Source organism: Rhincodon typus, chromosome 39, assembly GCF_021869965.1.
Source record: "Rhincodon typus isolate 14 chromosome 39, sRhiTyp1.1, whole genome shotgun sequence".
Lineage (NCBI taxonomy): Eukaryota > Metazoa > Chordata > Chondrichthyes > Orectolobiformes > Rhincodontidae > Rhincodon > Rhincodon typus.
The window spans coordinates 16,766,011-16,772,010 of NC_063370.1; positions in this window are offsets into that span (position 1 = coordinate 16,766,011).

The window sequence follows — 6,000 nt, forward strand, 5'->3', positions numbered from 1 at the left end:
TGATTAATCCTGTCTCTCAGAACTTTTTCCAAAAATTTCCCGACCACTGATATCAGACTAACTGGTCTGTAATTATCTGGCCTATCCCTGCTGCCTTTCTGAAACAAAGGAACCATATTAACTATCCTCCAGTCATCTGGCACTTCGCCGGTGGTCAAAGTATTAACATATCTCTGCCAGGGCCACAGCAATTTCCTCCCCTGACTCCCATTGCAGCTAAGGAAACATCTCATCAGGCTATGGGATTTATGCACCTGTATGTGTGCTAAAACATCTAAAAGCTTCTCTTATTAATCTTAATAAGCAATAGAACCTCATGATCACAGTTGTAATCTCCAGTTACAATGTCTTTCTCCCCTGTGAATAGAGATGAGAAACATATCACTCACCTCCTCTTGCTCTCCACACAGATTGCCCCTTTGGTTTCTAAAAGGTCCCACTTTTTGCCTGGCAATCCTCTTGCTCTTAATACAATTATAAAATGCTTTGGTGTTTTTCTTAATCCTATCTGCTAAAGATAATTCATGGACCCTCTTTGGCCTCTTAATTTATTTTTTAAGCACCCCACACACTCTTTAATTCTGAAGGGTTTTCCCTGTTTTTAGTGATCTGTACCCAATATATGCTTCCACCTTTTTTTTCTTCAAACTCTTGATATCGCTTGACATCCAGGGTTCTCTGGACTTCTGTCCTTGCCCTTCACTCTTAGAGGAACATGCTGGCCCTGAACTCTCGTTATGCTACTTTTAAAAGATTCCCACTTTCCAAATGCAGACTTACCTGCATGTAACTGCTCCCAGTCTATATTTTGCCAAATCCTGTCTAATGATATTGAAACTGGCCTTCCCCCAGTTTAGACAATTAACTTCTGCAATATCCTTACCCCTTTCCATAGTGACTTTGGAACGTACAGAATTATGATTACTGCCCCAAAGTGTTTACCTACTTACACCTCAATCACTTGACCAGCTTCATCCCCTAGGATTAGTCTAACACTGCCCATCTCTAGTAGGGCAATCTACATATGGCACAAAAACCTCCCCTGGATTAAAAATTCCACCCTGTTTTATCTTTTCACACTAAGGCGATCCCAGTTGATGTTAGTAAAGCTGAAATCCCCTACTACTATAACTCTGCTCCTCTCACAATAACACAGAGATAATAATAAGACAATAACAAAATAATAAAAGACACTGCAATAACACTGTGCACTAACAGGCGCTGGACAATAACTCAGCAGAGCCTGTACTTTATTACATTTGTTTATTCATCTCATTGTTTTAGGGCACTAGGACAAAAATTACGTGGAAGTAAGTATGCCAATTGACACTTTAATTGAACTTGGTTTTTTGCAGTTTAGGGGATTGTTTGTGTGCCTTATGTGGATATTATGTGTTCAAACTTCTTGGTTAAGTAAATTATTAATAGTGTCCAATTAATATTCCCAACATTTTCAAATGCAGTCTACGCATAATTCAAGTATTTCAAATTATCAAAACATTTGAATATGAATTGAACATTTTGTGCAAACAACTGTAATTATAACAGTTGAATTCAGAGTAAACTGTTTCTCACAATGTTGATTTGGAGAGAGCTTGGTGTTTGATTTCAAATGTATTCAATTTGCAAAATTCCAGATCAATGAAATTCAAACAGACTGGATCAGTGAGTAGGAAATGATTGTAATCAAGTTGCTGGAGGTTTGAGAGCCATGTCACTGGGCCTCAGATTGAAAACTCTGAGCTTTTATCCTTTGCCCTAATGGGATCTGAGTTGAAGTTCAACCCAAACTAATAATCAATGGTTTCCTGGAACTTGTGGAATAGGATTTGGATAGTCCCAATCTTGTCATTAATAATCTGCAAAGTGGATAAAACATCACAATTAGATTAGCCATGATCTTACTGAATGACAGAGCAGGCGCAAGGTATCAAATGACCTGTTCATGTGCCTAGTTCTTATATTCTTAGGTGCAAAAATGCCTCTAATGTTTGTGCTCATTCTTAATGTCAACAAATTGTAGGAAATGATAAAAGATTGCCACACTAGTAAAGTGGGAAGAGCCTTTCTGATGTTAGAGGAAGAAGAACACTTTCGTGTTATATAACTAACAAATTTTCAGGACTTCATCAAACTGCTTTACGGCCAGTGAAGACAGAAGACTACAAGATGTATGAGTAGATGGAGGTCATTCAGCCGATTGAGTCTGCTTTGTTATTCAATTAGGCCTGGTCATCCTCAACTCCTCTTCTTGCCTTATCGCCAATAACCCTTGATATCCTTACTGAGTAAAAATCCTTGAGTATTGTTAAGCACCTAGACTTGACTGTTGTCTGTGGTAAAAAAAAATTCCAGAGTCATTCCCTCAGAGAAAAATAAAACTCGATCTCTGTCTTAAATGGGCAACACCTTATCCTGAGATTATGATTCTAGACTCTTCCACAAAGGAAAACAACATTTCCACATCAACCCTATCAAGTCCTTTATGTTTCAATAAGATTTCCTTTCATTTTTGTAAACTCCAATGAGTACAAGCCTAATGCACTCAACTTCTCCTCAGAAGAAAACTCCTCAATACCTGGAATCAACCTAGTGAACCTACACTGGCCGAGCCAGGTTTGGTCGCAAACATTTTGTCACTCTGCTAGGTAACATCGTCAGTGCACCTCCGGTGAAGTATCAGTGTTTCCGTCCTGCTTGTTATTTATATGCCTCGGTTTGCTGGGGTGGTTGGTATTACTGCCGGTTCTGTTTCTCAGTGGTTTGTACACCACATTCAATGTGTTTGTTGATGGAGTTCCGGTTGGAATACCAGGCTTCCAGGAATTCCCTAGCGTGTCTCTGTTTGGCTTGTGCAATTATCAATGTGTTGTCCCAGTCGAATTCATGGCCCTCATTTTCTGTGTGTAGTGAGACAAATAAGAAATGGTCGTGTCTCTTGGCGGCTAGTTGTGTATCTGTATTGTCAGTTTTATTCCAGTTTGGCCTATGCAGTGTAGAATATATCTTTCTTCAGATAAGGAGACCAAAGCTGCTCACAATATTCCAGTGGTCCGACTAGTGCTTTTTATAATTTTAGCAAGACCTCTTTATTGTTATACTCCTTTGAAATAAAACCAAGATTCCATTTGCCTTCCCTATTACCTGTGATCTTGGATGCGAGGTTTTTTGTGATTAATGCACAAGGATATCAAAGGCCCTCTGTGCTGTAATCTTTGTCTGTTTAAATAATATTCAGCTCTTCTAATCCTCCTGCTAAAATGCATGGTCTCACATTTTCTCACATTATGTTCCATCGGCCAATTGTTTTGCTCACTCACCTAACATGTCTACATCTTTCTGTAGCTTCTTTGAGTCATCTTGCTACCTGCCTTCCCACCTGTTTTTGTATCAAACATTTACTTTCCTCATCCAACTCATAAATATACATTGTGAATAATTATTGCCCCAGCGCTGATCCTTATGGTGCTCTACTGGTTACAGATTACTAAGCTGAAAATGCTCCTTTTACCCTAACTCTCTGTCTTCTATCATTAGCCAATCTTCTATCCGTGCCACCCTCAATAACATGGGATCCTATTAAGTAGCCTATGTGCTGCATCTTATTGGAAATCCAAATATATTACATTGACATTACACCCTCTTATTATTGACCCTTCAACTAAGGGTAAGAGCTGCTTTCTATCCACCCTGTCTCTGTCCCTCATAGACTTATACACCACAATCAAGTCCCCTCTCAGCTTTCTCCACTCTAAAGAAAACAACCCAAGTTTATCCATGCTCTTTTAATAGCTGAAAATAATCCATTCCAGGCAACATTCTGGAAAATCTCCTCAGCATCCATTCCAGTGCAATCACATCTTTACAACAGTGTGGTGACCAGAACTACACACAAAAGTTCAGCTGTGACCTAACCAAAGTCCTGTGCAACTCCAACATTATCTCCATGCTCTTATAATCTATGCCATGACTGCTAAAGGCAAGTGTTATGTATGCCTTGTTAACTACCCTAATAACCGATTCTGCTGCCATCAGGGATCTGTGGACAAGCACCCCAAGAATCCACTATTGCTCTGAGCTTCCTAGTGTCTACTAGTTTACCACTAACCTTTGCCTTGTTGTATATTTTTTCTTTCAATTTGATAGCACCCTTGACTTCTTTATTTCACCATGGTTAATTTATCCCCTTCCTAGGATCTTTCTTCTATGTTGAGATGTATCTTTGTTGTTTGTCATTTAGTGTAGTTGTTTCTGACCAAATGTTTCTCACTCTCAGGCTGAATGCTGATTTCTACCATGTTGTGGTGACTATTTCCTAGGGGATCTTTTACTTTGAGGTCAATCATTAAGTGTGCCTCATTGTACATCACCAGATTGAAAATAGCCTCATTCCTGACTGGATCCACAACATATTCTTCTTAGGGACTATCCCAAATGTAGGAAATATATCATCCAATTTGTATGCATCAAGATCTCACAAAGAGAAATATGATAACTTCTAGATACTCCATTTAAAGGTATTAATCATAGATTCATACAGCACAGAAATGCCCCTTTGGTCCATCAAGTCTGCACTGACACAACTGCCACTAAAAGTGCGCTAATCCCAATTTCCTGCACTTGTCCCATATCCTTGAATGTTATGATATTTGAAGTGCTTATTCAAATATTTCTGAGAAGTTGTAAGATTTCTGGCCTCCTCTACCTTCACAGGGAGTGCATTCCAGATTCCCACAACCAGCTGTGTGAAAAAAGTTTTTTTCCCAAGTCCCCTCTGATTCCCCTGCCATTTACCCCAAACATATGCAATTTCCTGATTGACCCCTCAAGCAAGGGGAACAATTGCCATCTATTCACCCTGTCCATATCCCTCATAATCTTTTAAGCCTCAATCATGGTCCCCCTCACTCTTCTCTGCTCTAAAGGAAACAATCCAAGCCTATCTAGTCTCTCCTTATAGCTCAATTTCTCCATCCCAGGCAACATCCTGGTGAACCTCCTCTGTACCAACTCCAGCGCTGTCACATACTTCCTGTAGTGATTGCAAGAACTGCAGATGTTGGAGTCAACTTTGGTTTCTTTTTAGATCGTATAAAACTTTCTGTGGTGAGGTGACCAGAACTGCACAAAGTACTCCAGCTGTGGCTTGACCAATGTTCCATACAACTCCAACATTACTTCCTTGCTGTTACGGTTTGTGCCACGACTGATGAAAACAAGTGTCCCATATGCCTTCTTAACTATCCTATTCACATGCTCTGCCAACTTCAAAGATCTGGGAATAATTACTCCAAGATCACTTTGTTCTTCTAAGCTACCCACTGTCCTGCCATTCATTAAGTATTCCCTCACCTTGTTTCTTTTTCCAAAGTACCATCACCTCACACTTCTCAGGGTTAAATACCACTGGTCTGCCCATCTGTATTTTCCTGGAACCTACAACCATCTTCTTTGCTGTTGACTACTCTACCAATCTTAGTGACATCTGCAAATTTGCTTAACATCCCCCAATATTTTCATCTATATCATTTATGTATACAACAAACAATAAGGGTCCTAGAACTGATCCTTGTAGTACACCACTGGACACTGGCCTCCTGTCACTCAAACAGCCTTCTGCCACTAAGTCAGTTTTTGATCATCTTGCTACTTTTCTGAATTCCATGTACTTTAATATTCTCAATCAGTGTCTTATGTGGGACCTAGTCAAAAGCTTTGCTAAAATTTATGTAAACTACATCAAATGAATTTCCCTCATCCACGCTCTTGATCACATTTTCAAAAAAATTATAAAAAATGTTAGGCATGACCTCCCTCCAACAAAGCCATGCTGACAATCCCTAATCAACTCATGCCTTTCCAAGTGGGCATTAATTTGCTCCTTCAGAATTTTCTCTCTACAACTGATGTGAGACTGACTGGTCTGTAATTTCCCGGCTCATTTTCGCCACCCTTCTTAAAAAGTGGAACCATATTACCCATCCTGGAGTCATCTGGCAC